Genomic DNA, 12318 nt, shown 5'->3' on the forward strand with positions numbered 1-12318 from the left:
GAATAAGCTCAACCTATATATTTGTAAATAAAGACAAAGAGCACAGAATGGCAGGAAGTTTTATGCAGAGGAAATCAGGCCTGAATGAGTATTGTATCCTCAAACCTCTGTTTGCAGAATTAGAATGAGTGTAAGAATATAATTTCTTCTATTTCTTTGTTTTAGATACTCCCTTCCCACCAAATTAAAAAAGGTCCTCCTTGTGGCTAAGAATAATAAAACCTTGATTTTGTAATACTGCAGTTAAAAACATCAATAAAACAAATACATTAAAGCACAGATAAGGCACATATAATGGCCTTTTAGAGTTATTATAAATTATATATAATACTATATTAGATATTATAACATTATATTTTTATTAAAAATTAAAAAGCATGTGTTTCTATACTGCCCAATAGCCAAAGCTGAAAAGGCATTTTATAAATGCTAATTACAAAAAAGTGTGTGTGTGTGTGTAACTATGGGAGTTAACATCTACTCTGCATAGTATGCAATTTGCCTTAGATATTTTTTTTCAAAATTTACACTTCCCTTCCAAAAAGAAAAAAAATTGTGATGAAACATTAGGAATAAAGAGCAAGTCTTCAGAAACAATGTGCATGTGTCATTACTCTATACCAATGTAATAAGCCAGAAAACATGGTTTGGAGTTGAACAAATGACATGGAATTCCAATATTTCAAATGACCCATTGTGGCCAGCCTCACATTCATGTCAGGAAGGCCAGTCCTGCTATTCTCCAAGGCACTGACAATGCAAAACTGCAGGAAATTCCTTTCCCATCTTGACAGATGCTAACAAACACCCCTCACAGCAAGGAAGTTTTCTGCCTCACTCATCATCCAATGTCTTAATGCATCATTTGGTTCTTTATTCAAGACCAAACATAAACTGAGGCCGTCATAGTCTGGCAGCCCAATTCTCTGAGACATTGTTCCCTAAACTTTTGATATATAGGGCACAGGGGTCGGAGGAGGTTGCCTCTAGATTAAAAATGGAAGTAAATCTTGCTCTTACACTCAGAAAGATCTACAAGGATTTTTTTTTCAATCTACTCCTAGAACAATAGGCAAGCATCCTTCTTGCCCACTTAATATGGTCTCCTACTGGTATGCACCTCTCCTTTAGCCAGTCAATTAGAGATGAATCCCTTCCTTCCTTCCTTCCTTCCTTCCTTCCTTCCTTCCTTCCTTCCTTCCTTCTGCCCGTCTGTTCATCCGTCCATCCTTCCCATTCTTAGCCCTTCCTCAAAAGGGAGCACAGAGATGTTTACAGTCTTTAGAGAGAAAACACGCCTACAGCTCCCAGCATTTCCCACCAGCATGTCTGGCTAGGGAACACTGGGACCAGTGGGACTTTTTTGTGTATGCACACATGCATAGAATTGTGCTGCTACAATATTAATAAAACTCACACTAATGAAACAGCAATAACATCACACTCTCCCAGCAAAACAGTTAAAAACCTACCATAATAATCTGACCCATTATGCTTTATGAGCAAGGCTGATGCTCTTCGATGTCTTGTTATCTCTAACATGAAATACTTCAAGGAATCCCATACTGGTATGTGTATGAGAGACTGGCAGGCACACAGACAGACAGACAGACAGACAGACAGACAGACAGACAGACAGAGATAAGGGGAAGAAAGATTTAATAGTACCGGCTAGTACAATGCTTTAGGACAAGGGTAGGCAGAAGGTAGGCTGAGATTTCTTGGTAGATCTTTGGATGATCTACAGTAGCCTGCTGAGGATTTCTTACTGTGTGTTGTTGTTTTTTTAATAGCAACAAGAAGATGGCTTTCCCCATCTAAACTGGACTGCTGAAATAGAGAGGTTAACCAGGAGTAGGCACTTGTGCAAAATTTCTGTGAGCTCAGTTCAGCTCTGGTACTGAAAACAAATTCCTGTGCTCAGAAGCACTTGCCCTAATTTATTTTGTTCTTTAAGTATTTTAAGCAACATTTCTGTGCATGTTTATGCTGGGAGCTGTCAGGCTTCTTTCTGCCTAAACAATTGTACCATTATTCTATTCTTTTGCCCCTAGGTCTGATTGGTGAATTTTGGGGTTCTAGCAAAAAATACAAATTAGGCCAAACAGGTCTGAAGGCTGCTCACTCCTGCTTCAGACATAGGGAATCTCAGACCTTTGTTCATTTAGGCCAGTATTGCCTACCCTGACTGGCAGCAGCTTTCTCAAATCACAGGCAGAGAAGATCTTTCCTGTTACTAGGTAAGGGAAGATGCTGGGAACCGATCCTGGAACTTCCTGCACAGAAAGTGTGCCACCTACTCCAATTGTGCTGGGTTATGATCCCTCTCCTTCTGTTGTGCTTTCTTGTTTCTCTGCACCTCCTGGTGATTGGAAAATACACTGTGTTAACTCAAGGTATTAGGATTCCTGTCTTGATTTTTAATTAAACAGGAGTATTGAAAGGAGTGCAAATCATGCCATGGCAGAAAAAACGATTAAGGGCCAGATTAAAATATACACTTGTTATACAATATGGCGTGGTTTTATTTCATATATAAATCAGGGACATATCTAGCGAAAACTGTCAAGGCCTTTCCTCTAAATGTAATTTCTGTGATGAATCCTAAAGACAATCTCCAAGTGGCCAACGGATTCCATCCATACCGTGCTCATTCAGTGAAAGGGAAAGAAAATGTTAAGTGTACTCTCCTTTTTTAAGAAGTAGATATAGACTTTATGGAATGTTCTTTTCTTCTTGTTTGCATGTCCTTGTTTCTGGAAAATTAATGCAACTTTAAAAATGTAGAGGGCAGTATCCAATGGGATGTGAGGCCTGTCATAAATCACATTGTGTGAGTGTCCATGACCTACAGCATAATGCCGACAGCATTAGCTAGCACAATGGGATTCCCTGGAAAACCCATCACACTAGCTAACTCTACTGGCATTGTGCTAGTGGTCCCTTATGTTAACACAACATAATTTATGTTAGCACTTGTGGCACACTGGATACTGCCCTGAGTGTCACCTCATCATAGTTGAATTATTCATCATGCATGGCAGAGGAAATGTGCATGTTTTCCTCCTCAAATTTGTAAAATGGATGCCTTTCTTTGTTTATGATTATTGCTTAAAGAAGAAACCTTCTATTGTTTCATAATAAAATTTGTACCCAATTTAGCACCTCAGGAAACTAATTTTCCTCCATTTCTTTCATACTTTCTTGGTCCTGCATTGTTTAGCAATGGAAATCAAGAAATCCAGGCCAATGGCATCCATCTGTAGGACTCCTCTGCTGCTCTGAACCTGCTAGCCAGTGTCATTGTTGCTGTTCTTGTGTCTAGAACAGAAAACCTCAGAAAGCAGTTTATTTTATTTTGAGCATACTGTATATACCAGAAATTTAAAGACAAAAGGACAAACCTTGATCAATTCTAGGATTGGGTGACTGTGTCCAGATCAGGGTTTTAGCTGCAACCCTATTGCTCCATAACTTGATAGCAGACCTGCAAAATCAGCCAGCGGGATGGATCCATGGGGAATGGGTGGACATGTTGTCATACTAGTTACGGCAAAGCCTTTGTGCGTTTTATCCCTGCACTGAAATGGTAGAATGATAAAGCAATCACCAAGACAGAACATTTAAATTCCCAAAGGCAGCCTGAACTGATGCAATTTACACACACACACACACACATAACTTAGTTGAATCCAGAGTTACACCGGAGCAACTGCACTGGCGGAAATGATCTCCTGTTCTTCCCACGGCAGCCCACCCACCCCATCCCCTTGCAAATGCTACATCCTGGGCCGTCTTAACAGCATGATGCCCCCCGGGCAAAGCAGTGTACTGGGGCCCCCACGACAACTACAACTACTGTTAATTTTGGAAGTTTTCCAATTTTCCAAGGGTTAACATACACAGATTAATATGGGGCCCACGGGCAAGTGCCCATCAGGCCCATGCGATACGACGGCCCTGGCTGCATGGGCAGTGAGTTGCTCCTGAGGAATGTGCTGAGCTACCGTGTGTAGGACAGGAAGCTCCCCAAACTGGGGTGAATCAGCCCTTCATAGGCACAAAAGATCAATTCCCATTGGAGAAAGACCGTTTGCTCTTGCAGAGGGCAGATCCTGCAAACGCGTTATACATTCGATTGGTGGAATGCATGCTCCCCATCTAGTACAGCCAGAGAGGAAAAGCAGAAAGGACAAAACATGCCCGCCCAACTGCGGGTTGCTAGGGCTTTCACGTGCTATTTTCTCAGCTGCCTTTCCGCATTCAGCAGACACAGCCCTTTTTGCAGTCTGGCGAATCTAGACTCAGGTGGCCATGGGGTTGTTCACCATGGTAGCTTTAAAGCCAGCCTACACCTGAGAACAGTGGCTGATCTCACTGTCTGCCTGGTTTACCAAGGAGTCTGTGGTAACCGGGCTCTCGGGGACAGATGGATGAGAATACACAAGGCCTTGGATGCCAGGAGAACACTCTTCTCAGATGTACTTTCCATGGTATAAGTAGACAGAAGAGAGGCAGGGAGAGGTGGGAAGATTTGCTTCTAGGATGCATGGACTCGGCCTGGTAGAGGCTGGGATGACTTCCTTTCTCTCCTGTATGAACTTAGCTTCATTTCACTGCAATACCCCCTCTCTCTATCAACACATGTTGCCCTTACGTATACAAGACTTAATAGCTGTGTGGTTGGAAATGGCAGCACACAGAGGGGAAAATAAGTCTAACTAACACATTTTGATCACAAGAGTGGATTTTAGCAGAGATCTCTGGAGTCAACAGGCTGTCAATTGAAGCCCCTAAAGCTGCAAGACTGCATGCAAACCTGGAAGTAGGTCCCATTGAACACAGTAGGGCTTACTTCCCAACAAATCTGCTTAAACTAGTCCTGCATGGCTGTACACCTAATTGAGAAAAACCCCCATTCAACTAAGTTACTTGGGTACTTCTGAGTGAACATGGCAACACTGCAAAACACACTTATCGAAGTCCGACTATACCCTTTTTTCCAGCTCAATATTCTTCAACCATTTTCAGTAGTACAAAATGGGGTTCCATAGAAAGGTGGCCTTAGACATGTTTCTAGCGTGCTTTGCTCCAGGTGGCTGTTGGGAGTGATATTTGATGCCCTGCCAGCCTGCGAGCCGGTGCATGTACACAGCACGTGTTTTGTGGTACTTTCCATAACCAACTTAAAGGTAACGCATAAGGGAAGGCAGCCTGGGAGGCATGATACTGGAAAAGACCAGAAACACTCGCTTTTTTGTGGCAGGAGTTGGGGGGATAAATTTGTATATTTGGAGCACAAGATATGCAACTGCCTGTGTAGTCTGGAACGGTAACTGCATGTCCCAGGTTGCCCTAAGAACTCGAATGTAACTAATAACCAGGAAATCACCATGCTGAAATGCTTGATGTGTCATTCTTGTCTCATTTTAGATATCCGGAGTCAACGACAGAAGGCTGCATCCCTTTGGGAAGATGTGCTGCCATGTTACTTTTGTGTCTGAAAGTGATTGACTGCAAGAGTTCAAATAATTTATAATACAGACATTATTGTGAGTGTGTGGCAAGGATTTGTGACTTTCAATAAATTAGAAACATGGAATCTTTTGAATGATCTTGCGAGAGAGAGAGAGAGAAAAGAACAGAAAACTCTGCCTTGAGAATACAGGCAGCGCTAGTCAAAAGTGTTGTAAGGAATTAAGACAAACCAAAAAGACAGAAGACCAGCCAGATAAAAAGACCGCGCTATCTCACATCAATCTTCAGAGCCCTCTCATAAATCAAACAAAGCATGCTCAGTGCCCATTATTTAGGGTTGGGCTAGGCTGTTGCTTCGATGATTGCAGAATATATGCAGCGCAAAGTACATCTGGTAGCATTGTATGGGACATTCAGCTTGGGGTAAGAATACTCTTTTTTAGTTGGTAATGAACTCTGCATTACTCAGAAGTTCAAATACTTTTCATTAAAGGCTCATCATATGAAAGAATGTTTAAGAATATAGTTTTGCACATGGCTTCAGACAGATAAGAAAGATGGCAAACACCTACTAATTCAGCTTGAGAGACTTATGTTGTCGTAAAGATCATCCAGCTAACCGTGCATAACCCCAGCCAGGGTGGGTCACCATGACCACAAAACATAAGCGGACTGAGTGTGAAGGGGAAAGGGCTTTTTCCTTCAGCTTTGGCTGAAATTCACTTTTTTGTGACTGAGTTTCCTTTTGTTTGTTTCTGCAAAAAATAAGGATTTGGGGGTTTTGTCATATACATAGTAGCTGGAGTCACATAAAACAGCAAACAACTTTGCACTGTTTCCATAGTGCCTTGATTTTGCTCTGAACTTACTGACTACTGCAGTAGCAGAGTTTCTGAGCTTCCTGCTCCATCTTCCTGGCCTCACCATGCATCTCCGGAGCCTCCATGATCAAATTCCCTGTCCTCTCCCTATGGTTGCCCATACACTGCAGCAGCCTCTTCCTGACTGGTGTACTGCAGTCCTGAGGTGGGTTCCCCTTTCCCCCTCCCAAGTGTTCCTGAGCATTCCCAACCACTCCAAGCCCCACACAGATTTTTATTAAATAAAAATAAACAGTTTTGCTGTAATTCTCCCCTTCTCCTCCCATGTGTTCCTATGTTGTTTCCCTAGAACCAAAAGTAAACAGGGAGACAGGCATATTGCTCAGCCAATGGGAATAAAGCAGGCAATGATGTGTCTGTTGCTAGGGTGTGCAGTAGAGACTGAAGACTAGAATGGGCCAGTTCCACAGCTGCTCTTGCCAGGGGACTCTATTGTCTTTCCATACTAGCAATGATAAAATGGTGAACTGCAGAAGCCATGGTGAAGCATGGAAACTTTAGAACAGATCATAGAATTCCTTTGTGCTTGCAGCAAACAAAATTGAACTGTATTGTGGACTCCTCCCATGGGGCCTAGACCCTCTGATGCTACTGGAACAGAGCAAGAGGAACATGCTGGGGTGGCTTTCACATGGCTAACCTCAGAAAGGAGACTTAAGAACCAGAATTGCTCACTTTTAATAAAAATTTAGCACTTAATCTCCAGGCTGCACTCCTATAAATGCTTCCTGGAAGTAAATCCCATTGAATCTGATATAGGTAGCTCTACCTGGAATGATGAACTGAATGTCCAAGTGAACTGAGAACATTTGAACACCTCGTTTGCTTTCGTGTTATGATACGCTATCCTGCGGGGACTCTTCCTGTTAAAAGGGCAACCCGTAATATCAGAGTGGAGTGTAAAACGATATGGGATGTCAAGTTCATTTAAAAGTGTTCTTGTGCTGCTAGGGCACTTACACCTGCCTCTCCTTCTCATTTCCGTATCATTTTGAATACCGAAACAGGCGTTATAGGAAATGCACAGAAGGGATGAGCAGTTGCCAAATTTCACTTGCCTTGAAAACAGTGACAGAACCATCAACTGGAACAGAAACAGTGTTTGTTCCACCACAAACTGTATCTGATGTGATATCATTCATAAATTTGGGACCAGCCGTCAAATAGCAGCTGCCGTGAAGCATTTCAGCGTTCCGTACAATGGCAGCATTGGAGGCATGTTGACACGATCGGGCAGGTAGATGCGAAATCCACTTCTCTTTCTGGCACATTTATGCTTCTCCATGACTGCCACCCCCACACGCATTTGAGAAGTTGCTCGTTACGTTTAGCAGCCAGGTGGATTTATTATGTAAATTTCTCAGTAGCCATGGCCATTTCAGTGTAATACAAATAACATGCCCCCCAGGCAAATGCATTTATGAGTAGCTGCAGTGCACTGGCTGAAAGCTCCATTACACACACACACACAAGCACATGCCATAGATGGTGAGGTTTGTAGGTCTCTGCAGAGTGTTTGGCTTGTGGTTCCAGTCACTGTGGTGTGTCTGGGAGCAGGGATGGAGATTCTCTCTAGAGCAAGATTGAATGGCTTATCATTGAATCTAAACACTTGCCCAGAATAGGAAGGGAATATGTCAATACCAATGTGAGGAAGGGGAAGAGGCATCTATTGGCTTTCAGAGCCACAGCAGCCATGATCAGGAGATGATAGGGTACACACAGACCCAAGCTTCTTATATTATAAAGTCCCATAGTTCAGTAACTGTTTACCTTTTCCTTCCAAACAAATGTCTCTATTTATTTTTTTTCTAATGTACATCCTGCCTTTGAAGTGCGAATTCCCAAGATGGGTAACAAGAGAAAACATAATAGAATCCACGGTAAAATCTCAGAATTGTACAATTCCAAAGGATAAGTAGCTGTTATCTTGGAACCAAACTGGACATATTTATCATGGGATTCGGTCTTGCAGAGCTGTTTTTGTTTAACAAGTCACCAGCATGGGATAGGGCAAGGCAAATCGAAACCCTGGCACAAGGCAGGGAAATTGGTAGCAATTTGCAATGAGAGAAAAGCTCCTACAGGCTCCAGAGCCTATGAACAGCTGGGCTGGTACTTCCTATCCAGACCACTGTGGGGTAAAAGTCTAATGCTCCTTTCCCCGTGCCATGGGCTTCATCCACATTGCTCTCCCCAGCTGTCTTTTTGTTAAACAAAAATCACTTTCAGAAGACAATTTCAGAAAGACTACGTGACAAAGGGCACGTCTAGGTTGGCCTTCAAAATGTCCCTTCTGCTTAAGAGATGGGCATAGAGCTTCAGGTCAAGGGTCTAATTTAGCACCCTGGAACTCCCCAGATAGCCTTGGGCCTTACCTCCTTTGCCCTAGATATTGATAATGTGGTGGTATCCCCACTTTTGTTCATTTTCTTTCCATTTCAAAAAGTTGAAATGCCTCTCTGGTGGGTTCATTCCTGGCAGCAAGAGCTTCAATATTTTGAGGGTATTTTTTGGCCCTGTCCTTTTGCCTTTGGCCCTTCTCTCTTGGCCTTCAGCCCTACCAATCAATGGAATTTGCAGCTCCACCACCCACCTGCCCCAGTTTCTCCATTGTGGAATTCAGCCTTTGTTCAAAGAGGCCAACACCCCTGGTTTAAGAGCTATATGGTGAAATAAGGGGAGCACCAAGGCCCGTGTACATCAGCAGTCACACCATCAACATTCACTCACCCTCATCACAAGATTCTTTGAATCTCTCACAACTGATCCGTCATTCCCCGTGGAAAAAGGCCAAGCCTACCAAGCTTAACAGACATGGAGGAAAAGAGTCAGGATGGAACACAACTAGTTGGCACATATTCTCACTTTTGGGGAGACATGTCACTAGAAGTTCATTAACGAACATGGATTTCTTGTGCCAGCCCTTGTACCAAAAGGCAGTTCTCTCAAATCAAGGAGCATCAAGCCAAAGTAGGAAATTTCATACAAAGATGGGCATGATAAAGGACCAAAATGGCAGGGACCTAACAGAGGCAGAAGAGATTAAGAAGAGGTGGCAAGATTACACAGAAGAACTATACAAGAAAGAGCTTAACATCCCTGATAATCACGATGGGGTGGTCACTGACCTCGAGCCAGACATCCTGGAATGTGAAGTGAAATGGGCCTTAGGAAGTCTGAGCAACAACAAAGCTAGTGGAAGTGACAGCATTCCAGCTGAGCTATTCAAAATCCTAAAAGACGATGCAGTAAAAGTGCTACACTCAATATGCCAGCAAATTTGGAAAACTCAACAGTGGCCACAGGATTGGAAAAGGTCAGTTTACATTCCAATCCCAAAGAAGGCCAATGTCAAAGAATGTTCAAACTACCGCACCATTGCACTCATTTCACATGCTAGCAAAGTTATGCTCAAAATCCTACAAGCTAGGCTCCAGCAGTATGTGGACCGAGAACTACAGGCAGGATTTCAAAGAGGGAGAGGAACTAGAGATCAAATTGCCAACATACACTGGATCATAGAGCTAGGGAGTTCCAGAAAAACATCTACTTCTGCTTCATTGACTATGCTAAAGCCTTTGATTGTGTGGATCATAACAAATTGTGGCAAGTTCTTAAAGAGATGGGAGTACCAGACCATCTTATTTGTCTCTTGAGAAACCTATATGCGGGTCAAGAAGCAACAGTGAGAACTGGACACGGAACCACTGATTGGTTCAAAATTGAGAAAGGAGTTTGGCAAGGCTGTATACTGTCGCCCTGCCTATTTAACCTATATGCAGAGCACATCATGAGAAAGGCAGGGCTAGATGAATCACCAGTTGGATTCATCTGGTGGGAGATTGCTGGGAGAAAAACCAGCAACTTCAGATATGCAGATGATACCACTCTCATGGCAGAAAGTGAAGAGGAACTAAAGAGCCTCTTGATGTGGGTGAAGGAGGAGAGCACAAAAGTTGGCTTGAAACTCAACATTAAGAAAACTAAGATCATGGCATCCAGTACTCTCACTTCCTGGCAAATAGATGGGGAAGAAATGGGGAACCCTCCGTGAAAGAAATTAGGAGGGTAGGTACTCGGAGGAGGGCTTTCTCTGTGGTGGCGCCCAATCTATGGAATGCGCTCCCCAGAGAGGTCCGCCTGGCGCCGTCGTTATTTGTTTTTCGGCGCCAGGCGAAGACCTTTTTATTTAAACGTCATTTTAATTGTTAATATTATTTGCTTATTTTATCTGGCCAGAGCGACTTATTTTATTTTATATTGTTAATTTGTACGTATATTTGAATGTTTTATATTTTAATTTTATGTTGTGAGCCGCCCCGAGGCTTCGGCGAATGGGGCGGCATAGAAATGCTTTAAATAAATAAATAAATAAATAAATAAATGGCGGTAGTGACAGATTTTATTTTCCTGGGTTCCAAGATCACCGCAGATGGGGACTGCAGCCAAGAAATTAAAAGACACTTGCTCCTGGGGAGGAAAGCTATGGCAAACCTAGACAGCGAACTAAAAAGCAGATACATCACCCTGCCAACAAAAGTGCGTATAGTCAAGGCTATGGATTTCCCAGTTGTAATGTATGGCTGTGAAAGCTGGACCAGAAGGAAGGCTGAGCGCAAAAGGATTGAGGCCTTTGAATTGTGGTGCTGGAGGAGACTCCTGTGAGTCCCTTGGACCGCAAGGCAATCAAACTGGTCAGTCCTAGAGGAGATCAACCCTGACTGCTCTTTAGAAGGCCAGAACCTGAAGATGAAACTCAAATACTTTGGCCACCTAATGAGAAGGAAGGACTCCCTGGAGAAGAGCCTAATGCTGGGAACAATAGATGGCAAAAGAAGAAGGGGACGGCAGAGGATGAGGTGGCTGGATAGAGTCACTGAAGCAGTTGGTGTGAGCTTGGGTGGACTCCAGGAGATGGTGGAGGACAGGAGGGCCTGGAGGAATGTTGTCCATGGGGTCGCAATGGGTCGGACACGACTTTGCGACTAACAACAACAACACCAGGATGCAGTGTAAACAAAGGAAGAAAACATCCAATTAATCTCAGCTTGGGAGACCAGCAAATATAATCTCAGTGTATGTAACCTACAGGGAAGTCCTAATGGATGAAGTGGCAGTTAAAGGAACTCTGGGGGGAAGTGATCGCGCCATACTGAATTCTTGATTCTGAAGGAAACAAAAGCCAAGTGTAGCAAAGTGTATATCCTGGATTTTAGGAAATCTGATTTTAATAAATGCAGAACAACGATAAGCAATGTCTCATGGCAAGTGGCTCTAATGAGAAAAGGAGTACAAAATAGGTGGGATTTTTTAAAGGAATTTTTAAAGGACAATTATGAAGAATTCTAGAAAGGGAAAAAGGTAGAATATAAGAAGATGCCCAAAAAGCTTAGAGATTATCTGAAAACAACAAAATAGGAAGTGGAAGGAAGGCCAGGCTACAAAAGAGTATAGGCAGGTAGAATGGAATTGCAGGGTTGACATAAGGAAGGTTAAAGCTGAGAGTGAACTAAGGTTAGTGAGGGATGTAGTTAAAGAAACTACATACGAAATGCTTCTTCAGATATATCCATACTAAATGATAAGAGGAAAGAAATGGTGGTTCGAATACTCAATGTGAATGGCAAAATGATAACAGATGGCCTAGAGGAGGGAGAAGTGATCAGTTCCTATTTTGGCTCTGTGTTCTCCCAAAAGATGATTTATGACTTCCCTGAAGAAGAGAAAGTACAAGCTCAAGGAGCAGGATGGCAGCTTGAGATTGATAGGCAAATGGTCAAGGATCACCTAATTATGTCGAATGAGTTCAAATCTCCAGGTCCTGATTAACTCGGTTCTAGAATAATAAAGAAACTGACAGAAGAACTCTTGGAAGCACTGTCTGTTATCTTTGAGATATCTTTCATGGAGGATGGGGAAAATGCCAAATGACTGCAGAAGGGCTAATGTTGTCTCC

Source organism: Varanus komodoensis, unplaced genomic scaffold, assembly GCF_004798865.1.
Source record: "Varanus komodoensis strain SLA01 unplaced genomic scaffold, ASM479886v1 scaffold9, whole genome shotgun sequence".
In the NCBI taxonomy this organism is placed as follows: domain Eukaryota; kingdom Metazoa; phylum Chordata; class Lepidosauria; order Squamata; family Varanidae; genus Varanus; species Varanus komodoensis.